Genomic DNA, 25,831 nt, shown 5'->3' on the forward strand with positions numbered 1-25,831 from the left:
CATGGCAAGTGCTCGCCTGAACTTCAATTTATAGTCCCCCCTCGCCAAACTTTCACACTCATCTAGCTGAAAACACTATCAATAATTTCCCCCACTCTTTATCTGTGTCTAAACCTAGACGTAGATTCCATGAACAAAGCTTCTTTCTTAGAACTGCACACCCGTAGAACTGTATTCCGTTTGCCTGCTTTCCAGCTGACTACAATATGGTCGTCTTCAAGTCCAACGTAAACAAGTTCTTGATGAACCGTTCCCCTTAAGTAATCCCAGTTTTTGCGAGACATACATACATACATACATATATACATACATTTAAACAGATAGGTAAGATTTATATTATAGATTAATCATTTTAAAGGATTCCAATAATAAAAATAATATATAATACCATTTCGTACAGACCCGACAACAGATAACTAGATAAGAACGAAAACTTTGATTTATCAGACCAAAAATCCAACCTTACTCGCCCTTCGGGTTGTGGTGCAGTCGACAGTAGCGTTAAATCTTTACGGTTCCAGGTGAACAGTGTCTGAAGATAGCGGTTTCAATCCTACACAAAGCAGGCCAGAAGTTTAGTTGGCCAAAACCTTGTGAGACAACAACAATTATAGAAGACAATAATTACTGTGGGTAACTGTTACGAGACTTTAATTCAGTCACCTGAAGAAGATTAGGGGATGATTTTGCCGAAACATAATGAAACAACAAATATTAAGACGAGGATGACAGTCCGGAAATAAAATTATTGTCCTTGTGCCTTACTTGATTAGAAGTGGGGAAAGACACTTGTAGAATGAAAATTTGCTTATAAAGAGAAAAAAAATCGTTAAAAAGAAGAAAAAACCGTTTTCATTCAGATTATATCGATGTAAATGTTTGATCCATAAGTTATATTTGATAAACAAAAAAACTCTAGAAATTTTTATGGCGCGAGTAGTTTCAAAAGATCATCGCGATGCAGCTGGTGTTTTTTAAGCGTAATCTCTCACACGTGCACAGTCTGGCAACTGGTGATTTACATATTAGTTGGTGATCGCACACATCCATCGATAAGGCCCGGAGTCCACTCAGGGATACCGGTTATTGCGTGTACATAATCAATGAGATAGTATTGTAGTAATCATTAGTATTGGAAATTTGATAAAGTGTCTTACTTAAGGGGATGGTTTGTCAGGAATTTGTTTATGTTGGACTTGAAGACATCCAAGTTTTAGTCATGTGGGAAACAGGAAAACGGAGGAGAGTTCCACAGTTGTGCACTTCTGAGAAAGAAGCTCTGCTCATAGAATCTACGTTTTGATTTAGGCACAGGTAAAGAGTGGGGAAAATTTTTGACAGTAGTTTCAGCCAGACGGGTGTTTCTCGTAAAAGATTGGCGAGGGGGGGCAAGAGATTGGAGCTCAGACGAGCACTTGCCATGAAAAGGAACCTGAGTTACGTACAGAAAAAAATAATATAAGAAAAACTTATGATTAAGAAGAAAAGTAAAAACGAATTAAAAAAAATTAGCTCATGTACGCATACACGATGTATTTAAATTGTTATTGAAAGAAAAATCCTGTGTTAAATTGGTTGTGAAAAAAGAAAAAGAGAAAAACGAAATTAACACAAATACACACGAATGAAAAGCGGGCGAAAAAGAGAAAATTGGGTACTAGTGGGTTTTTTTATCCGTGCTGAAATAATAACGTTATTATTTAAAAAGCCATTCTTAACATGGGGAGGGAGGGTGTTTTGTACCTATTCTGTACTTTAACCTTACAATTGAATAAAAAACATATCATAAAACTTTAATTAAACTTGGAAATACGATTTAAAAATAGCGCGGATCAGTAAGTGTATTAGCACCGTAAATTGTATTTAATATTAAGGGAACATTTACAAGTAAATAGAGACAAAGAAAGAAAGAAAAAAGAAAGAAAGAAGTCGATACAACGAAACATTTTTGAAATTGCTTTGATGATCGCAAGAATTTTTATAATAATTTTAATGTTGATGATGTTTTTATAAAAATGAATGTTCTTTTGTATTGAAGTCGTAAAACTGAACTGCCGTGCTTAACAATGGAGATGCCCAGAATGTGGAAAAATTTTGTGTTCCAATTTTGAACAAAAATTGTCTTTTATTTATTTATTTTTGGATAAGAACTGGAAAATGTGTTATTGTGTTGTCATAAAATGAGATGCTCTTTTTTTTGTTTTCTTTTATGCTTGTGAATTTGAGTAAAATATTAAGATAAATAAAATATTTTGTTCAACTGAATCTTTTTGTTTACATGGCCTCTTACAAATGCGCTGAAGAAGAGACTCGATGGCTGTTACAGACAGATGCTCAGGATTGTCTTTAATACATCATGGAGGAGCCATGCAGCCAACAACCAACAGCTTTATGGTGACCTACCACCAGTATCACTGAAAGTACAGCAGAGTAGGATGAGGGTAGCCGGTCACTGCATGAGACACAGCGAAGAGGGGGCCAGCAAGCTAGTTCTCTGGATACCAACAGATGGACACCCAAACCTTGGTAGAAGAATGACCTACACTGACAGGATTGGAAAGTGTTCGGGACCTGCAAACTGTCATGCGAGATCGTGAGAATTGGAGAAGTCATGTAGTTTCGATGGTGAAGCGTCCTGAAAGACGACGGAGATGAGTAGGATAAGATATTGTTGCTTTCTGAACTGAAAATGCTTAGTGTTATTTGTCTGTATGGACTATTTTGTATGATTAACTTTTCTGACTAAATAAAAAAGGATATGACTGAATTGTGTGATATTTCTGTTGCTATTTTGTCTTAATGTGACGACTGTACTGTATGTGATGGTTGTTTGAAATTTATATTTGTAATGATTGTCTATATTTTTTGTCGTTTCCGGGAGTTTGCAAATCAATTAGATTGAAAAATAGATTAAGGAGATAAAGTACGAAAACTTGATGGCCAGTGTATAATTTAAGAGTTGAGAAGGGGCTTGTTAAGTGACGATAAATTATTTCATTGTTTCCAGGGTGGCTCGCGAGAATATTTTTATTTTTGAGGCTTTTATCGATCGAGATTAACTTGGAACGGAAACAGGAATCCGTTTTTCCTTGAAGTGATGAGCTTTAAAAATGCTTCTTGTCGTTTCGATACTCTCCGGCAAAGAAGCTGATGGTGCCGCCATTGTGAGTTTCGGCTAGTTGCAATGATCAACTTTGGACGGACACAGAGTATCCAATACACCGTACGATGCAAACGGGTCTAATGGCAAAGGAAGTCATTATGTTGCGAATCACTCAGGAGAGATGAGACGTAAAAGGGGGAATAAAATGAAAATGCGGCCAATGCGTAACAAGTTAATAATTAAAATGAGGTGCCAAGTGTAAATTATGGTATAACAAGGTACCATAGGAAATGAGATATTTTGATAGCCAATAGAAGGTATCTTGTGGACTAATCAGTGGAAATGTTCGGATCCGTATATTTTATTTGGAGCAAAGGTGCATAATACTATAGTGTGTTCTGTATTCGCGCCTAGCAAATTCCTATTATTGTATTCATTGCTTGTAAAGGTGTTTGCAAAGTTGTAAGCATTATCTATAAGAAATATTGATCCACAGTCAAACCTACGATTTCTTGAATGTTCAGCCTTTTGTAAGTATTCCCAACAAATCCTCAGATTCTAACACGTTTATTATATTTTTTGCAGGTTTTTGAATAACCAAGGGTCAAGGATCCAATGAAAAATGCATAAAACAAAAATAAGTATCTTCATAAAGTACCTGCATCAAAAATTCATGATGAGATATTGGAACATTAGCAAAGAATGACATTTCATATCCGAAAATCACACATTGGATCAGAGAATTTAAGTGTTGCAGAGACAGTTTTGATGATGCCTCAAAGTAAAGATGACCCCCCAAAAACGAGCAGACAATATTTTATATCGTCTTTTGACACATCAACAGAAATGCATCAGCTTCACTGTGTCTAAGATCAATCTTGAATTATTTGAAGCTGATGAAGATGATTTTCTCACTCAATTCATCACTATCGATGAAAGCTAGGTTCATCATTATCAACCGAAAACCGAGGGGCAATCAAAGCAGTCGAATCTCACGTCATTTCCGATCCCAAAAGAAAGCTGATCGTTCCTTCAGCTGACAATGTTATAGTCTCTGTTTTATTGGATTCCCAAGATGTTGTATTGATCAAAAGAGCCACACAGCAACTTGACGGCATTATAATGAACAGCTGAAATCTATATGGAAAGCAATCTATTATATAAAAGGAAAAATGTGTGTGTGTTTGTATGTCTCGCAAAAACTTTCCACACACGCGACGGATCCTCACAAGATAGGTATTGTTTTCAAGCACGATCCTTCGGACAACAAATATCGAAAAGTTGGCAAAACACATTCATTACTTCACCCTCAACTGGGCAGTTTTATACAAGGAGGGGTCACTTTTTCGTCGACGTTTTTGCAAAGTAAGCATACGCGCTTGCAATGATTAGCTTTAATTTTAACGGCAGCGAAGTCGTATGTCACGGTGGACGCGGGAATTAAGCGGTTTTCTTTTTTTCATCTTCTTTTTCTCCTTCTTTTCTTATTTCGAGGCTTAAGTAATGGGATTTTTCCTTTTAAAACAAAACCTGAATTATTTTACTGTTTGCTTAAACTTTTTTGTTTTTGTTTTTCACGCCTCTCTCCACCCAGGCTGCGTCTATTTTTTCTAGTTGTATTGATACCTTACTACACCACCTCTCCACATCTGAGCAACGCCAGTTAAAGAAATAAATATATATATATATATATATATATATATATATACATGGGAAATAAAATATATATATATATATATATATACACATAAGAAATAATATATATATATATATTATATGTATATAATTTTACCAAGGTAATCAAAATGGTAAACTTTAAATATATTATAAATATTAAAGAGTTAATATTTACAAGTAAAGTAATCTCAACCAGATGTAAAAGCTCAATAAAACCGAAAAGGAAATAGAGCTTATAATATGAACAAATGATTAATAAAACATGTTAAAAAAACATCTTTCGTCGGTGGGACAGAGGCTGAAGCTTAGATAACAGTTCAGGACCTATTAGGTTGGAGATCCACTTTTGGACCTTGTCCAGGAGTGAGAGACTAGTAGCAGACGCACCAGCCAAATATGACAACAATACTCCATACATGGGCAAATGGTGGCCTTATAGAAGTAAAGGATACTTTCAGGCGTTAGTAGCTTTCTAGCATGTTAGAGAGAGCCTACCTTCTTCGCAGCGGTCATTGGGACAAACTTCGCGCAAATCTTCCGCATCTTCAGTCCCACAGTGAGATCAAACTATGCAATTATTGTCTCTATAAACACATGACGGTCCTTATCCATGAAAGTCTTTATTTGACCAATCAACTATGATAGTCTTACTTTCTTACTCCTCCCACACCTCTCATTATCCCTCACAGACTCCCTGCCTTCCTTTAATATTTTATGTCACTCAAAAACTGATATTCGATTCATGCAAGATGGCCCAAAAGCAGTCTGAAGTATTCCATACGTTTCTGTGGCGTTTTTCTAAGTTTGAAACATAACTTTATTGCATATCGTTCTTCGAAAATGTCCTTACATCAAGATTGAATTTTCTATATTCACCAAGTGCTTTTAGTAGGGGGTATTCCAATTCTCAATGTAGCTATTCATGTTAACCTGAAATTATAAAAATTGGCCAGTCTCTCATGAGATGTATAGCAATAATGTATTGAATTTTCAAGAGTTTACGATAATTTTAAATGCCCGTGTAAAAAAGTCTAGAAAATTTAAGTCAGGCACCTCGTGTATATATATATATATATATATATATATATATATATATATATATATATATATATATATATATATATATATATATACAGGCGAAAAAAGTCATATGATTGACCTTTTATTCTTCTATAATTTTACCTGTTTATATTTGACTTTTAATTGAAATATTCTAGTGTTCAAGTCAATTTAAAAAATAACTTTAAATTGAGGAGGCAAAAAGAAAGTCCGCACAATGGGAAATTATTTAAATGTAACTTTAGGGCATTAATGCAACAAAAATACAACAGAAACACAATGAAATAGTAAATATTTAGTAGCATAGCCTTTCTGCAATTTGTCAGCCTGCAATCTTTAGAAATTCCTTGAATTAGACTGCAGCAATACTCCGGGGAAAGGGCATCCCACATTTTTTTAATTTTTGTCCAAAGTTCTTCCAAATTTGAAATTTTATCATTGCGTAGCTGTTGCTTGATGTAATGCCACACGTTTTCGATAGGATTGAGGTCTGGAAATTGTGCAGGCCAATCCAAACACGGAATATCATGCTCTTCCATTAACCTTTTGACAATGCCAGCTGTGTGAATGGGAGCATTATCCTGCATGAAGATGGGATTATCATCCAAATTCCAACCAAAGTAGAGTGGAAAATGCTCAGTCAACATATTAATGTACTTGGTCGAATTAATTCGACCTAGCAAGCAAGCTATAAGCTCTAGACCATTAATACTAATAATGCCCCACACTAAAACTGAACCTCCACCACCTTGCGGCGTTGAAACTGAGCATCTAAGATTAAATTCTTCGTCTTTCCTTCGATCGACGTACTGCCTACCATCACTGCCTACCCTATTGAACTTGCTTTTGTCGCTAAAAAGCACTTTTAGTCATGATCTTCATTACATCTGACGATGTCCAGACGGCGGTTTCTTTTCTTTACAGAAATCATTGGCTTGCGCCTTACAACATATCCTCGCAAATTAAATTCCTTTAATCTGTTCTTGACAGTAGAAAGAGAGCACTTTTTAACAAGATTGCACTGTTGTTAGATTTGGGGGGCCGATTCAAATCTGTTTCTTAGACTACGGATCTTGATAGCATTGTCTTCCCTGTTAGAAGTAACTCTACTACGACCAGATTTAGGGGCATCACGAACACTGCCGATGTTTTGATGCTTTTGCACAGTCTTTCGTACCGTTTTCTCATCACATTTCAATCTGCGGCCGATTTCTCGATTGGATAAACCAGAAGGTGGAGATTAATGAGCTCCTGACGCTCACTAAAAGAAAGTCGTGGCATGTGGACTAAATGTTACGTTGTATAGCCTGGAACAACTGCAATTACGATTAGAGATGCTTTGTTGCCTGTTCGTGGGTAAGTTAAACTGATTTAGGGGCGATAATTTAAGCTGGTTTTAAGCGAATTTGTTGCTGCGGACTCCCTTTTTTCCTCCTTAATTTGAAGTTATTTTTGAAATTGACGTGAACGCTAGAATATTTCAATCAAAAGTCAAATATGAACAAGTAAAATTATAAAGGAATAAAAGGCGAATCGAATGAGGTATAGGCTGTTTAAATTTGAAGTTTTCGAAAAAATTACATGTGCGGACTTTCTTTTTGCCGAGACTATATATATATATATATATATATATATATATATACATACAGAGGGAGAGAGAGAGGGAGAGAGAGGGAGAAAGAGAGGGAGAGAGGAAGAGAAAGAGAGAGAGAGAGAGGGACATCTAATATCAACTTATATATTAATGGATTAAATCTTAACGTATTTATTTTTCTCTCCCTCATTATCTTTTCCTTTCTTCCCTTTCTTCCGGGGATGCTATTGAAACAAAGATCTATTTCAAGAAAAAACACATTCATTGAATTAAATCACTCGAGGAATCCAAAGGTGACATCAATTTTGTATTAGTGAATTTCTTTTCCTATTAATATGGGTGGGTCTGTGTACTCGCCGGAACTCATAAACAACAGAACAGAGTGACGTTTTACTTTATGTTAGAAATGCAGACAAAGGCAATGATAAAATGGTAGGGTTTGAGGGGGGGTGAGATTGTCTGCTACTTTTAACTTCCGGTTTCTTCTGTCTATTTTACTTGATAATTAGACATGAGATTCTTAACTTGGGAAAATGAGAAGGACTTTCACTTCGTCTGAGAGAAAGATAATCATTAATCAGATGGAATCATGTCTTGCATGTCATCGTCATGCCGTCTGTGGAGCAGAAACCGGAAGTCAAAAATGGCAGACTATATTAATTATGATGAAAATGATAATATAAGCTTATGGATCGGGAACAAAAGTAAACAGAGTTACTCGTTCCTTCTCAGACAACGCAATGAAATCAAACGATTGACTAGTTGCCTGTTCTAAAAGAATGGAAGACCAAAAATTCTATAGTCCCGTGTGTCGTTCTTTTAGACGTCATGATCCTGTAGCACCATGTGATCTCTGAACTTCCTTTTTTTTCGCAGCAACACTAAGAATAAATAAGGGAATTTCGCCATCTCTTCTTTCTGACAAAAGATTTTATCTATTTTTACTAAAAAAAAAATAGAAAGGAACAAAAAAGGAGATAGGAAAGCCATCTGAAACGTCTGACTTGGTTCGCATCGTTTCACTTCCGCTGTAAATTATTCTTTTCAAAATGGCCGCCCGTCGACTATTTCCTCTCCGACGATACCGACGTGGTCATCCTTTCAAGTCCATCGTATCAGCAGACTCAGCCGAGCGTGGTAATCTAATAAAAACCACCACTGAACTTTCTAATATTAGGTAATGAGATGCACCCAAACAAAACTGTTTGAGTCTGCGATTGTGGGTATTTTTAGTCAGACACGATTTCTGTTTCCGATAAAGATTTTTGGCTAGAACTGTTGATAATGAAACAACAGAGCGGGCAAGAAAAGAAACGGAGTTAATGGGAAAAAGCTGACGACATGGAATATCTTAGTATTCTCTCTTAAAATATTAAAATAGACCCCTTCAGATCTAAATAGACCTCACAATGTTATTAATATGAATAAATTAAAAGAACGTTTTTATTTTTGATAAATATCAAATGCTAATGCAGACTCCAACATCTTATTCGTATGAATAAATTAAAAATAAAATGTATTTGCTTATTATAAAGGTCAAGCACGAACGAAGACCTCAAAATAATTAGAGTGCAGTATCTGTTCTGATGCTACACTCAAGTTAATTTGTTTTTAGTCGATAGAGTACAACCCCTTTTTATACTAAGGCAATTTCATTTACACCTACTCCCATAATGCCCCTTTTTGGGGAGTTGGTTTTCCTCGATATTAAAAACGACCTTGTGTCACATTTTGCTTTGTAGGAAAGCAAATAAATGCCCACTCATTTCTCTTTTGACTAAGACAAAAAAAAATATAGATTTCTGTATAGATGTATTATTTCCAATAAAATAATTGAACGATTTCGGAAATGTTAAGTAGGACGACACCTGGATTAAATGTGGTATTATAGTAACTGATGATTCTAGCTAAGAGTAGGATAAACATTTTTAAATCATGATGACAACCGATGACCGACGACGCCCATTTTTGAGATTTTCTTTCTTTGAATGCTGGGTACGGGGCAGCCAAATCAGCTACCAACATTCCTCTGATTTTTCTTGAAATATAACCCTTATAAACTAACCCGTTAACATTAACCACCAACGCGGGAGCGCAGAAATACCTGGATTAGGACCCAGGCACGGGGAAAACCCTCTCGGTACTGATTGACCCGTAGATCTTTCCAGGTTAACCGTCTAGGAGAAGGAAACTCTGAAGCTAAACCTAAGGGGAGGAAGGCCTCTCCAGTCTTAGATGACAACCTTCCTTGAGCTCGTGACTCTAACAAATTACCGGTATGCAAACTTAAACTGCTTAAGGAGTAGATACGTACTGTCTATCGTACGGCTTCCATACTCCTTCTTTGCCTATTAGCTAGGCGTAGAGGTCGAATCACAGGAAGTCGACAGACCTTCAGTGGTCGATCTTGTTTCCTGATTAGGGCAATGAACGCCGTTTACCCCACTCCCGACACATCCCATCCCTTAAACTGGGCACTTGGGAGTGCTTGAATGCCATAATTCCAGTAAAGTAGATTGGGTTGACCATCGTCTGATGGGTTGAGGGTACCGGATAGACAGTTCCTGTCTGCTGTTTCCGACTGGTAGTACAGGTACCCTAACTCTTTGGTAGCGCTTAGAGCGGCTGCTCCATCAACAGTTGTATAATATCGGGTTGTTTGTAGTGCTATATCGCGCATGGAAAGGGACCCTACACTCATCCCGGTGGGCTATCACGAGGCCACAATCCTAGTAGATGGCAGGACAACTGATGGTCTGCTTGTGTTGTATGTCTGGTATTCTGCATAACCACTTGTTCAGCATCCCTTACCTGAACTGATACTCTTTTTAAAAAATGACAGTACAATAAATAAAAAAAAAATACGCTAAAACCAGGCCCAAACTCAAACAAAACCAACCTGCCATTTCCCTTGAGGCTCGCATTTACTAACATCCGTGGGCTTAGAACTAATTTAAATGATGTCGAAGCATTTCTCCTAACAAACACCTCGGATATCTTAGCACTAAGTGAGACTAATCTTCATTCCTCCATCCCTTCTAACTACTTTAACATGCCTGGATATCTCCCACTCTGCCGTAAGGACTGTCACAGTCATATGCACGGGCTTGGAGTCTATATTCGGAACACCCTCCCCCTGACTAGAGAAACTAAACTAGAATCGGACGATCAAGCCTTTATGTGCTTTAGACTTAACATGCAACATAACATTAGCTACTTTTATTTTCTCTACCGCTCTCCCTCGACCCAGGACTGTACCCTAATAAACAAAGTCTCTGACAGCATAGATACAGCACTTTCCCTCGACACTAGCGCACGAGTGCATGTATTTGGTGACTTCAATATCTACCACAGCAACTGGCTTGGATTCTCTACTCACACAGACGCAGCTGGTATGACTATGTATAACTTCTCTATATCTCATTCCCTATCACAGATGGTTACGTTTCCAACCCGTTTCCCAGACCAGCAAGAACAACACGCATCACTCCTAGATCTGTTTCTGACCACAGTTCCCGATGACTGTGTAACTAATGCCCACATCCGACTTGGGAATGCCGATCATGCAGTGGTAATAGTTGAAATAGCCCTAAACTTTAGAGCCAAAACTGAAGAGCCACTGCTCAAAACAACGAGATATTATAAAAAGGCTGACTGGGAAGCCATCAGGGATCTCATCAGGGACGCCCCATGGCAAAATATCTTTTCACTTCCTGCTGAACAGTGCGAAAATGAGACTACTGAATGGTTCAAAGCGGCAATTGAAGCACATGTTCTCACACGGAAATTTTATAGCAGGTTCCACTCTCCCCAATGGTTTACTTCTACTTGTGCAGTCGCCATTGCGCAAAGGCAGCATGCGTACCGCAGATTTAACCGACATAAGTCCAGTTCAAATAGGCAGAAGTATATAGAAGCCAGAAGTCACTGTAAGAAAAAATAGCGACAGCTAAGAAAGAATTTACTAAAACCACCAAAAAAACGCATCGAAGCACAGAAATTATGAACCCGCGACTTCTGGAAAATCTACAACAGTGTAGTAAATAATGAGCAATCAACAATCCCACACTATCCAACAATCATGAGGTTGTTTGCTCTGCAACTGAGAAGGCTAACATGCTTGCCAGTCGGTTTGACTCCAACTCCACACTGGACCCTGCAAACCACCCCCTTCCTGATTTTCCTTTGCAGACAGACGCCACACTAGACGATCTGAAAATCACCCCTTCTCAGGTGAATGCTATCATGAGAAATCTTGACACTGCAAAAGCATGTGGGCCTGATCTCATCCCGGCTGTGCTATTAAAAAAGTGGTCCGCCGAAGTAGCTCCAGTTCTCTCCAAACTTTACAAATTCCTTAATGAATCTTGCTTTCCTGCCTGCTGGAAAACTGCTTCTGTGTTACCGGTTTTCAAGAATTCTGGCGAAAGAACTGACCAAGTAAATTATCGCCCCATTAGCCTTCTCACACTTTTCGCCAAAATATTTGAGACAATAATTAACCAAGCTCTAGTCCATCGCCTTACAGATGTTAAACTTCTGACTGACAAGCCCGTTCAACAGCAGACATCCTACATATAATCTGAGAACGTATATATCATTCACTGGACAAAGCGGGGGAGGGTAGAGCGGTAGCTCTAGATATATCTAAGGCTTTTGACAAGATATGGCATGAAGGCCTTCTCAGGAAAATCAGATCATATGGTATCACTGGAAGAATACATGAGATAATTAAATCCTTCTTAGATAAGAGAAAAGTCTAGGTTGTCCTCAACGGTTGTACATCTAAACAATACGATATAAATGCGGTAGTGCCTCAGGGGTCTATCCTGGGACCTCTGTTATTCCTAATATTCATAAATGACCTCCATGACAAAATTGCCTGTGAGATGGGTATATATGCTGACGACACCACACTCTGTAACAGACACGACAGGAAAACAAATGAACACATATCTAAAGAAATGGCAGAAGCACTAGAGGATGACCTCTGATCTGTAGTGGAATGGGGACATAAATGGATGGTCATATTCAATGCTGCCAAGACTAAACTGGTTTCCTTCAATAATTACAAGAAACCTTCTCTACCACCAATAGCAATGGCCAATGACTCTTTATCTGAAAGTACATCCTTTAAACTCCTCGGTCTAACGCTCTCAGGAAACATGAGTTGGAACAATTATATCGGAGGACCGTTGCGAAGAGGGTAGGTACTCTCTACCGTGCAAGAAAACTACTAACGCCGAAAGTATCCTATACCTCTATAAGGCCACCATTCGCCCATGTATGGAGTATTGTTGTCATATTTGGGCTGGTGCATCTACCACTGATCTCTCGCTCCTAGACAAGGTTCAAAAGAGAGTCACCAATCTGATAGGTCCTGAACTGTCATCTAAGCTTCAGTCCCTGTCCCATCGATGAAATGTTGCATCCCTCTGCCTTTTCTACAAGTACTTTAACGGTGAATACTCTGACGAACTGCAAGCACTTGCGCTCCCTCGACGTAAATACCCCCAACAAACCCGACAAGCAGCAAAATCCCACCCTTTCACAGTAGAGATCCCTAGATGTAAGAGAGCCTTCTACTCCAGTAATTTCTTCCCCAAGATAGCTGTACTTTGGAATTCCCTTCCGGGTCCCTGCTTCCTCAACTGTACTGACATCCAGAAGTTCAAGTGCAACGTGAACCGACATCTTGCTGCCCAACTCCCTACTCAGTACTCCTGATGCCTATGTCCCTGATAGTAGCTCCCTAGAACAAAGTGGCAATCTGCCTTGTTTGGGGTGAAAATGTAATAAAAACAAATCTAGAGCTCTTAGTATCCTCGCTGTTCTTTTAAGTGCAATTGTCTGGTTTTGTCTTGCACTTGGTTTGCCATGAATATTAGTTAGATAGGACCTGGTTCTTCTCGTAAGCCCTGTAGCACATATAATAACTGGTGTGATTGATATCTACCTAAGATTCTAGTTTTTTGTTTGTTTGTTTTGTTTTGTGTGTGTGTGTGTGTGTGTGTGTGTTTTTGTATTTTTTTTTTGTCATATTATACATGAGACCTTGTTATTTGGTCTGTTTCTCTCTTTCAGCTCTGTTAAGACCTCCATCATTAGGGACACTCACTTCAACCAAGGTTGCCACTCTTTCTGACTTATTCCATATAACTATGTCAGGTTTGACAGCAGCATTTTCAAGGTAGGTGGTTGTAGGGATTACGTGATCGTAATGTATGGTATATAAGTCATTTCCAACTGTTCTTTCAGGTTGATGTTCCTAGGATTTGCTGCTACATTGGATGCTTAATTTTTTTACAGATGGTCTAGTGGGGGTACTTACATACTCTATCATGTTTTGCTGTGTAGTAGTTGTCCCCCAAAAGAACCTTGCAACTTAATACCAGATGGCTAACACTTTCCATTTCTGTGTGACAGAACCTGCATCTGTTGTCATTACTGAGATTTTCTTTAATGCATTGGTCATCAATCCCTAGTCTTGAAGCCAGTCCAAGGAACCTTCTTTGTTTATGTATTCATGGGAGAGTTCCCCCAGAAAATACTTGTTGTTGGTCCCACTCTTCAAGGTTCCTCCTTTGGAAGGACTCGGTATATTTCTACCGGCTTTTTCTTGCTATTTCTGTGGCAGACTTGTTTGGTGTTTGATACACTTTTGAATGGCTTGTGTCTAATTTTTTCTAATGTTAAAATGTAAATTTTTAATATTTTGTCTAAATAAATATTTCAAAGTGTACAATCTGTTCTCCACACAATCAGCGCAGAAAATTTTATGTAATTATCTCCCTTGATGACTTTAAAATACTGATATACAGAAAGAGAAAGTACCGCTTATATTATAAGTGGACGAAGTCTCCCTATATTATTTATGGTGTCAATAAAGAAGCCCTAGTTTTATTGTTAACCTCATATTTACATTTTAATACATTATACGACCATCTGTCCCCATCCCCCGAAAATGGGTACACATGAAATCGTTAATAAAATTCAAAATCCTGTATCCATATTAATCCATAGTTTGTACAAATAAACTCTAGTCTATGTCTGAGTTGTTCGCTACAATCCAGTCATAAACAGTTTTTGTTAAGTGTACGATCGTTTATTCTTGAAACAAAAAATGATGCTAGTTGAGAAATTAGGAAAAGTAAAAACACTTTATGTAATGTAGTCGCTAGCTTCGTCATTTAAATGACTAAGCCAGGACACATATACATCTCATGTACCAAGTTATTGTCGTGTCAGCATTTAAGCCGTGGGAACGAACGTCACGAAATGAAATATATATATATATATATATATATATATATATATATATATATATATATATATATATATATATACCCGTTCACATACACTTTTTCATGATAAAGCTAGAACCCGGAATTAGATGGAATCAGTGACGTGCTCCGACATATCCGCGAACCAAGATCGTCGCACGCATGAATACTGACGACCTAACCGTATGGGCATCGAAATCCACGTTGTGCCTGACGTTGTCCGTTGTCGATGCAATTGCTCGATTCCATCTAATTCCGGGTTCTAGCTTTATCATGAAAAAGTGTATGTAAACGGGTATTTATATACATGTGAACGGGTATTTATATATCTTTCGTAGAGACGTGATGTCCCTCAACAAATAGGTTGTTCCGAAATCATGTCTGGGGAGTCGGCTGGTTTCAGTTAATGTTTTTAGATGTGATGTCTACTGCTTGCATACCAACAGAAACTATATTAGTTGTATAGGACGCGTGACTTGTAGAACTAGATAAGATATAAAAATTAAAATCGAGGTATAGCCAATAGATTGCGCAGTTAGGTAGTCATACGTGCGACGACCACGTGCGACGACCACGTGCGACGACCAGGGTACGCGCCTATGTCGGAGCAAGTCACTGATGAGTTGCAGTACATCGAAACCCACTTTGGGTCTGGCGTTATCCGTTGTCGATGCAATTGCTCGATTCCATCTAATTCTGGATTCTAGCTTTATCATGAAAAAGTGTATGTGAACGGATATTTATATATATATATATATATATATATATATATATATATATATATATATATATATATATATATATATATATAGTAATCCACATACAGTACTGTTTCGCTGTTACAAGCTCATCAGTGCAGCTAGAAAATCAACTACCTCAAGCCAGGATTGAAACCCGATCTTCCAAACGACAGTCGGAGCGTTGCACTATAGAGCTGCTACTATGCGGGCAGTGAATATACAATGTTTTGACATTGTCCAAATACCTAAGCTCAATTTGTTTATACAAAGAGCATCGCTTCATACGCTAATGGTAATTTTTATATCACTTTCCAATATGCTTAACCTAAGATAGGGAGATGCATCAAGATCGAAGGAAAATAAAAGGGAAAAGAAAAGGGGAAAACACGTGGCGAAAGGTAGGCTCTTCATACTACTTCGTAAGCGAGCCGGACGACCTGAGATAATTATTGAAATACAACAGCGAATTGTAGCTAAAAACAAAAGAATGCTAACTGAAAGAAAAGACAAGAAAGAGAGAACATATTGTGTCGTGTTATAAATATGTGTCGGCGACTTGAGTGTAAAAACGAACGAAATAAATAACTTTTCTTCTTCATTTAAAAAGTTCGTATCAAATTTTTTGTTTTTTGTGGGGTTTTTTTTTGTTTTTTTTTTGTTTTGTTTTTTTGCATGTTTCTAAATACAACGTTTGGTTGAATTTAAAAGTAATAACAGCGTTACATTTATAATAAAAAAAGGAAATTTAGATTATTGGCAGCAGGTAGGTAAGACGTACCGTCCAAGAGAAATTTATAGTAGTATAAATGAATAAAATAATTTTAAGGTTAAGTCCACAAAGTGTAGAGCTTAGTTTCGCGTAGGAAGGCAATAAAAAATGATAACTAGCAATTCTGACTATTTCTAGTGTGATTAAGTAATAAACATTATGATATATTTGTTTTATATTTTTTCCATTGCTTCTATTTCTGGGTATAAATGAAATCTAACTATTTAAAACAATTGTAACACAAATATTGCAATATTTTCATTACTAGTCGATGCTATGTGGGGGATATTTTAGTAATCGCTTTGTCAGTAGAAAGTACGATCGTAAATTTGCTTCACATGCTTAGATTTTTATCTATGGAATTATATCAAATATAGTGCATGTCAAAAGAATCCGCAGACTATTCTTGAACTAAAAATGGTCATCCCAATCCAAATCAAGGCAATATCGAAAGAGGGAAGTTTCGGAGTTATTGAGATTTTTTGCAGATTTTTGTGATAAAAAATAAAGATTTAGAGATAACATATCATGACATGAATCTACTGCACAAAAAAAAAACGACGTAATCGTCCAAACATAGACATCTTGCGGCTCAGTTCCCTACATAGTGCTGTGTAACAGGGGTATATGATTAAAAAATGACGCGGAGTTCATATTGGGGCACATATATAACGGAACTCATGTAATACAGACATAACGATAGTGATGATGAGGGAGAGAAGACATATATATTACAGTTCTTTTAACAGGAGAGGAGGCATCTATATACATTACTTGTGATGAAGGAGATGGGTCACATAACTTGGAAGGTTTACAATGTTCATTATAATTTATGATAAACACATCGCCTTTTTCGTTCGTGAATGATGTGACACAAGACAGCAGTTACAAAACACAATGATGATTTCTTTATTTATCTGATCGACCGGTCCATTGACGTCAGGAATTCAAATTTGGATTTATATGGTAAACCTTCTACCCTTCGCCTCTAAGGGGACTCTCCTCTGACTATGTCAACTCTTGGCTTACTTCTTTCACTGACTAAAATCCGAACCCACAATATGGAGCTATGTCCTTTGCCTATGACGTCAGAAGTGTGCTTTTCAAACGTGACCAATTTCACGTGGCTTTACATATGTTTGTCCAACACACTTTTGACAACAAAAGAATCTTCAATTCTAATCTAACCTATTTTAAACAATATAATTTAATTTGCATTGTTCATTCTTTTACTGACTTTAATATTCAGATTTACCAAAAGATTAACAATAGACTTAATTTCTAACATTCCATTTCTTAATGTTGCCTACAGGGTTCGATTCTAGGCTTATCCTAATTTCATTTTTCACTTATCTAATATTCTTCCTATTACTTGGGAAGGGGACAGCCCTTCCCTGTAATAATAGTACACTTGCAAATCATGTCCCAGATAGTAGCCCCTACATCAAAGTAGCCTTGTTTGTGCCTTGTTTGGGGTGAAAATGTAATAAAAAAAAATGAGTATTTATTTTAATGTTTAAAATACCAGACAAAATTGCCAATGTCCTGAAGCAATGGATGAAGAAGGGAAAGAACTCGAAACAATGAAAAATCATGAAACAATAAAAATCATAAAACTATTAAATAGAGAAGTGCTGAGCATATTTGGTGAACACGATGTAAATAACGGGTATTCTGGAAAACGGACACAATCAAATCAAATAAAGAGAGATGAAAGAGATGAGCAGAAAAATATCTGAGAACAGATTTCTTAAAATTAAATTATATATAATAAACATAATAAAACGAGACAGTATACATAGTAAGATACTCTTGACTCTTCAAAAACTACTCAACATAAAAAATTTGATATCTAGACTTAGTAATCGGGAAACTAATGAACTAATTACCCTGCACAATGTCTTAACCCAGAGGAAAATATTGGCCACTCTTATGTAAAAACTAAAGAAAACAGAGAAAAACGGGTCGAATTCTAATTAGAGTAGATCTTCTGGCATTTGTGGATTCTGCAGTGTAGAGTGTTATGTTAACACTTATAAGGTTAGGGTTGGGTTTGGGGTTGAGGTTAGGGTTAGAGTTGGTCAGCGAATTGACGTTAGGGGTCACAAGTTCTGCAATAGGTTGGAACACATTCCGTTTAAGTACTTGTAAAATAAACACAGGGATGCAAATATTGCCGCGATGGGACAATATTTAGTTTGGTTTGGTTGTTTTATCGTGGATTGTATCGTTTATGTTCCCTGACCTGCAGAGCATAAGTGAGTTTGGCAATGGGAGAGGGGGAAAAGGTTACCGTATTAATGTTTGGTACATTTTAAGTTAGGAAACCAGTCAGGAAGTGAGGGAGATAGAAAGCGAAAGGGAAAATGGGAAGAAGGAAAAGGTGGTGGTGGTGGTGGTGGTGGTGGTGGTGGTGGTGGTGGTGGTGGTGGTGGTGGTGGTGGTGGTGGTTTTGCAGAACATAATTAAGTTTTGCAAAAAGAAGTAGAAAAACAAGAAGCATCAATGTTAGGTGCATTTCGTCTCAGGAAGCCAATATCTTCAGATTATCTGATCTGATAGCACCAGTGAAGAATATTTAACTGTCAATTATTTTTTGTAGTAAAAAAAAGGATAGCATTTATTTTGTCAAATAGAATTAAACTGTTGCAATTTAAAACACCTCAATAAGAAAGTAAAAAAAATTAAAATTCCAAATATTCGCTGACTTTATTTAAAGAATGTTTACCTAATCAAGCAATTGTTTTACGAGAGAATAAAGAGTCATCTTTTTCTTAATAGTGTTGACATTGATGATCATTTACTATTTTAACAGCATTATTAACAGTAAATTAGGCCTTAAAAGTAACGCGGAATTTCCACAGAGTCTTGCCGCGGAGAGCACATGCAGCGCCTGGAATTCCCAAATGGTTTCCCGTCTAGTACTGACCAGGCTCAACGTTGCTTAACTTCGGAGAACAGGTGTGTCAGCGTGATTATGCCGTATTACAATATCATAATAGAACGTTACTGCCTATCTATAACCCAAACTTCGTCACACTTCGTCTTCTCAAACACATTTCATATGTTCATATGAGTGTTAGTATCTATAGCATAATTTATACCCGTTTTTACTGAGAAAAGCATGTGAGATAAGACTAAAAGAGAAACACTTACGTTGCGGAATTCTTCTCGCAGTTCTTCAATCATTTTCCCTCGCAGGCTTATTTTTAATTGAAGACTCGAAACACACAAATGGAATTTTTCCAGCACACTTTATTTGAAGTAACAATGTTTTCTCACACTGTTCCATGTATTGTGGCGGTTCCGAGCCCTCTTTCCCTAGTGAGGATTAGCGCGGAAGATGATTACATATTTATTAAAATATGCTTTCAAAATAATTACGTAATTAAATATTTTTACCATGGTAAGCGCCATTTCTTTCTAGTTATATAATAATACTTTAATGTTGATAAAACATATTAATGATAGGATTTAGTTTTGTATTTAATCTACATCAGAGTCAATAGGTACGCCGGTTCTTGTTTGATCACCGAAGTTAAATGGTGTTGGGCCTGATTAGCGTTAAATTAGTAACTATTTCAAAATACCAGATGTTGTGTGTGCTTTCCGGTTATCTTGACATTGTTTCCGGTCGTCCTGGATTTCTCCTTGCCACTGGGATCGGGCAGTGCCCAATCAGGAGAGGTGAGGTGATGTTTGGGATTGCGCAACCCTTGCCTCACTTACAAAAAGCTATCCATTTTCCCCCAAGATAGAAGGGAGGCCATTATTATTAGAGTCAATGGAGTTATATAAAAAGGATTACTCTTGGAGACATTTGATTGGTTGTCTTAACTCATTATCGGCCGAATTAAGGAAAATTTTTATATCTAATTTTTTTTATGAAAATAGAATCTATGCACCCCTAAGAGATTATTTTGAAGATTTTAGAGTTCTATGAAAATTTATAATAGCAAAAAATACCGTCCCATTTCACAGATTTCACGCAATAAGAAAAACTTTTATGCATATATTTTTTTTAGAAAAAAAATAATGTCTGAAAACAAAACATGATAATTCAATACTGCATAAATTATAAATTTTGTTGAAAATTTGTCAGTCGATGGTTACTATGGAATGAATAGGCATTAATAACGACTACTAGACTAGCAAAATGGTTTAATTTAAAATAACCATTGAAAAGTAGCGATTTTTTTAGCGTCCAATTAATGGGACGCTGGTAGGTAATGGTTTAATATCAATTGTGACGAAAAGTGTGTTAGAAGTTTAGACAATTAGTGAAGAATCCGTTGATGCAAAGTAGTACTATATTGTCACATTTGAAAAATAAACAAATTGAAAGATATCAAGGTAATCACTTTCTATTTCCATCACGTATATTATTTAGTTGAAAGAACATGCACTCGTACCGGATTATTTTCGTCTGTTCATTCACGACAAAGACGTTCGCTCTTAGTATAGCAGCAGTAGCAATACCCCTTTTCAATAACTACAAAGATAAACAATAACAGTTTTTTGGGGGGGTTTGGGGGGGTTTTTTACGCGAATTGCGTAGCGTCCAAAAATAAATTCCCGGGCATAAAAATTCGTTTCCTTTTATTCAGCCATTTTAGACTCCCAACAGCGTTTAAATGTTACATAATCATGCTCACCTCGTACTCAAATGGTTTTAGATTTGTGTTCCATTATTTCCTTACAGCGAGCACATGCTAAACGCGGCCGTTAATTCCACTCTCCGTACTATTACTACATAGATGTAATTTGTGGGTTAGTATTTGGATTCAGGTGTGTAGCATTGACCAATATAAAAGTAAGGTTAAAATTAGGTAAAAATGAATTTTCTAAGAAGTCAAGTAAGACGACATGTCCTTACAGTGACGTAACAAAGACAGGAAGTCGCGAATCTGACTTGGCGAATGAGCAGAGATCTTCGCTTTTTGAGTGACTCGCCGAGGAAAGCAGTCGAGTTTCGATTGCTGCTTCTTCTCCTCTTGGGTTTGGTCAGAAGCTATTTTTATGAGTGTACACGAATAATGTAAAGAAAAAAACAAATAGATTGTTCTAAAATCCCAAGTCCATTTCTGATATGTCGTTTACGGGAGGCTAACGAGAAAAAGGAACTGAACTAGAAGACGACTTCAACGACAGAAAAAAGAAGATGAAAACTTCGGCTGCTACATCACGATTGTGATCACGGAGCAAAAAGTACGAGCAAGGAACAAGAATTTAATCGATACAAACGATTGAATAGCTAGAAAATAAGAAATATGAGAACGAATTTTGGGACTGAACAGACAAGACAGCGCAGTAGCAGTAGTAGTAGTAGTAGTAGTAGTAGTATTAGTAGAAAATCTGGCGCCGTGAAGAGTGAGAGTCACGAAAATGTTTCCAATTAAAGAGTTCCAGATAAAATGAGAAATTTATTTTTCCAGACAGACGATTAAATCCAATTCAGAAACGACGGCGTTGAACTTTTTGGTAAAAAGAAATAAGATTGATTATAATCGATAATCAACAAAATCAGCGTTGCTTTTTTTTTTTTAATCGCGAAAAAAAATTAAGTTGAGTTTGATACGATCAAGCCAGTCAAAGCGTATGACAAGAACACGTACAAACCGTTTCTAACTCTGTACAGAGACCTATTGCCGTAACTCTAGCACGATTTATTCACATATCATACCGTATAAGGTGACCCCATCCACCCCCGCTAGGGTGACCCAAAAAAAACGGGCCCCAACTCTAATTAGGCCCCGTTTCTTAATGTTTTATCCGAATGAAATGAAATTTTGGTCATAACTAGTTTATTATATTCAAAACATCACATCAAAACATTAGGGTCTTTGGCCTTTTTTTCTCCGTTGACTGTAAAATGCTCAGAAAAACAATTAAATGTCCTGTTTTTTTTGGAGGGGAGTCACCCTGTATAACTAAATAAATTTTTTTTCTTTTCTCTTTCAGAATATAATAGTCAACCTTGTGCACAACATATTGGGAAGAGTATTCTTCCCCAATATGTCATGGTCAATCAAAGTCAAATTTCGGTGAAAATCTTCAGTGTGACTATGCGTTATCAAAAAAGCGGGATTTTTTTTTTTTTTTTTTTTTTTTTTACTAGATTCGGCAATTCAGAGAATTTGGAAGAGTGCAATTTTTAAATTCTAAAGGTCTAAAGCATCTAAAGTAGAAGAGTGAATGCTAGGACAGAAAGGTACAAGACTCAATGGCGACGCATACAAGATTGTCTCAAACGCCGCGGTATCAATTTGTAGTACATCATAAACATGACTTTTATGCAAAACAATCAAGATAGCTGAAACATCAAATAATTATCATACAACGGTTAAAGTTTAAATTTAAAACATTCTTGAAATTTTATAAACGTTAATCAAATTCATTAAAATGTATATGGGTTCTGTTTTTGTGTCACTTGCATATAGTATATTAATGTCACTTGCATATAGTATATTAAATACTAGTGTTGGGACGATTCATCGGAATCGGGAATCGGAAAAATCGGAACTTTAGGGTATCGGAAAAATTATGACTATTTTCCGATATCATAAACGATTCTTTTAATTGTCTTTTTATTTGATTTTATTTAAAACAAAATTTTCCATTGCTGATAGTAATGATAAAATAATAAATGTTTATTTGAAACTAACGTCTATAGCTCATCTTCTCAAGTGTATTTGTACTCTTGGTAAATATTCGAACATTTTATATGTGTTTTTTTTTATGTTAACCGGGGGAAAAATAACGTTTCTATGGTTGAATCGGTAATTGTATCGGATCGGGAATTTAGTACGGAATCGGTAATTCTATCGGAATTAGGTATAATGTTGGAATCGTCCTATCACTATTAGATAAACTCGCGAATTTCTACTAGAATCTCTGTGTGTCAGGCATTCCGTAAGTTTGTCTGTCACGCTTAATGTATGTACATATTACATGGACGCATTTAAAAATATCTGTTATCTTACGCCTCGTTTTTCTTATGTGTTTGTAGTTCTTTTGTTCCTCTTTCTCTCTCTCTCTCTCTCTCTCTCTTTCTTTCTCTCTCTCTTTCTTTCTTTCTCTCTCTCTCTTTCTCTCTCTCTCTCTCTCTCTCTTTCATATCTTATTTTCTTGTATTTGGCTTCATATCATTACTTTTACTTATGGCTTGAAAAATTCACGTGATCGCTCCTGTAAGTTTTTGGTTGGTTGGTTGTTTTTGTTTTACGGCATATCAACCTTTTTCAGGTTATTTAATGCCGAATCTTGTTATTTTGAGGAACGATTTTTAATGCAGTATATTTGTTTTTTTAAGTCAGATTCTATTTAACCCATACTTGGGACCCTAACAGGTACTACCACTCTGAGTGAACCTGGGAGCAATGGCAATTAAATAGTGGCTCCACACTCTCCAAGGCCCGCAAGGTAGGGGCTCACCATCGGATATAGTTTTAGGTCATATCCAGGACCCCTGTAAGTTTTTAATGCTGAACATAAAGTATGAATTCATAGATATATGGGGGGTACATTTTCACCCCAAACAAGGCACATTGCCACTTTGATGTAGGCGGCTACTATCAGGGACATAAGCTACAGGGTTACTATGTAGGGAGTTGAGCAGCAAGATGTCGGTTAACGTTACCCTTGAACTTCTGCATATTAGTGCAGTTGGGGAAGCAGGGACCCGGAAGGGAATTCCAAAGTCTAGCGGTTCTGGGGAAGAAACTACTGGAGTAGAAGGCTCTCTTACATCTATGGATCTCTACTGTGAAAGGGTGGGATTTAGCTGCTTGTCGGGTTTGGCGGGGGCATTTACGTCGAGGGGGTACAAGTGCTTGTAGTTCGTCGGAGCATTCACCGTTAAAGTACTTGTAGAACAGGCAGAGGAATACAACATTTCGTCGATGAGACAGAGGCTGAAGTTTAGATGACAGTTCAGGTCCTATCTGGTTAGAGACTCTCTTTTGAACCTTGTCTAGGAGCGAGAGACTAGTAGCAGATGCACCAGCCCAAATATGGCAACAATACTCCATACATGGACGAATGGTGGCCTTATAGAGGTATAGGATACTTTCGGGCGTTAGTAGCTTTCTAGCACGGTAGAGAGAACCTACCTTCTTCGCAGCGGTCCTGGCAATGCTCTTTGGTTATTATTTGGTTAAGCTAATTGATACTTCTGTAGCAGCATGTGCTCTATAAAGTGCAATTCTAACTTCATATTTTATTTCACAAATCGTAATTTATTCTTGGTGTGCACTGGTGCTACTTCTGAGATATGGGATGAATATGAAAACATAAATATAACTCCAGCATTAATCAACTATTAAACTTTACGGTCCATTATATTGTCCATTATAATTGATGAAAAGTATTACTTTTTGGCCTAAAAACGTCTTACTTGAAAAGATCCTGTAACACATATTAATCCAAGATTGTCTCCTCCTCGAATTTACGTGAGGCCATAACTCTAGTCTAAAAATCTTTTAAGGCAAACAAGATCATCAAGGCAGTGCGTTACTTCCCTTTTAATATGTTCGCTAGATGAAACTGACTTTCATCTAATAATTCTGTAAATTGCTAATCATATTAACACACCAGTCCTCGTTAGAACGTCAACACCTCCCTGCAAGAGTTGCAAAAAAGGCTAATGTCGTCATCTCCCCTAACGAGGATATATATGGGACTAGGGACCGCTTGTGAATTTCATACTCCCATGGAACTTCCTCCTTTGGAGGAAGCCGATAAAACACGCATAGGGTTGGTGCCGTTTCTAATTCTGTAAATTCTTTTCCTCTTTCTTTCTTTCTTTCTTTCTTTCTTTCCTTCTAATTATCTATCTTTCTATCCATATCTATCACTTTATTTTATAGCACACATAGTCACACAACACACATATCTCATTTTAACCATGGACACATTTTTTTAACTTAACGATAACACGAACATCACTCGTTTTGTAATTCAATCGTAGAATTTCACGAAAACTCATCACTCATGTGTGAACACGAGACCAAACGAGGCCGTCATCAAAGGACAGTTATTATAAGCGTTATGGCCAAACAATAAGCAAAACAGTAAAGAAAAAACAACAAAGTAAAAATAGAACTCTTTAATGCATGTGAGTTATTCAAAATCGTTTTATATTAATTATAATCAGAAAATAAGTTTTAGTAAATGAGAGAGGACTGTTCGAAATCTAATATATAAAAAGAGATAGGTATGTCTGTCTGTCTGTCTCCATATTTTCAAACCCTATCTCACTTCTGAAACTAAAAGTCGCAGAGCGGCGCTAGGGGCCTCAAATGCTTTGATTTATTTTTTTTTTTTAATCGTTATACATTTTGCACATTCATCTTAGTTTATTTTTCATTTTTAATCGGTTCATGTACGTGTCACGTTGGTATAGTGGTAACGTCTCCAGCTTTGAAGGCTATATTCTCGGTCTCGATTCTAACTAATGGTACCCAAATACTTGTTTTTTAACTTTTGAAATCACTATATAATTGTATATGCGAAATCCGAACAAATAAAATATCACATATAAGTTTATTTTATGACCGGACAAAGCCGGGCATCCCCTTCTCCCTGCTAGTCAATTTATAAAACTCA

The sequence above is a fragment of the Euprymna scolopes genome, chromosome 15 (genome assembly GCF_053919585.1).
Source record: "Euprymna scolopes isolate OS-2025 chromosome 15, ASM5391958v1, whole genome shotgun sequence".
Classification (NCBI taxonomy): Eukaryota; Metazoa; Mollusca; class Cephalopoda; order Sepiida; family Sepiolidae; genus Euprymna; species Euprymna scolopes.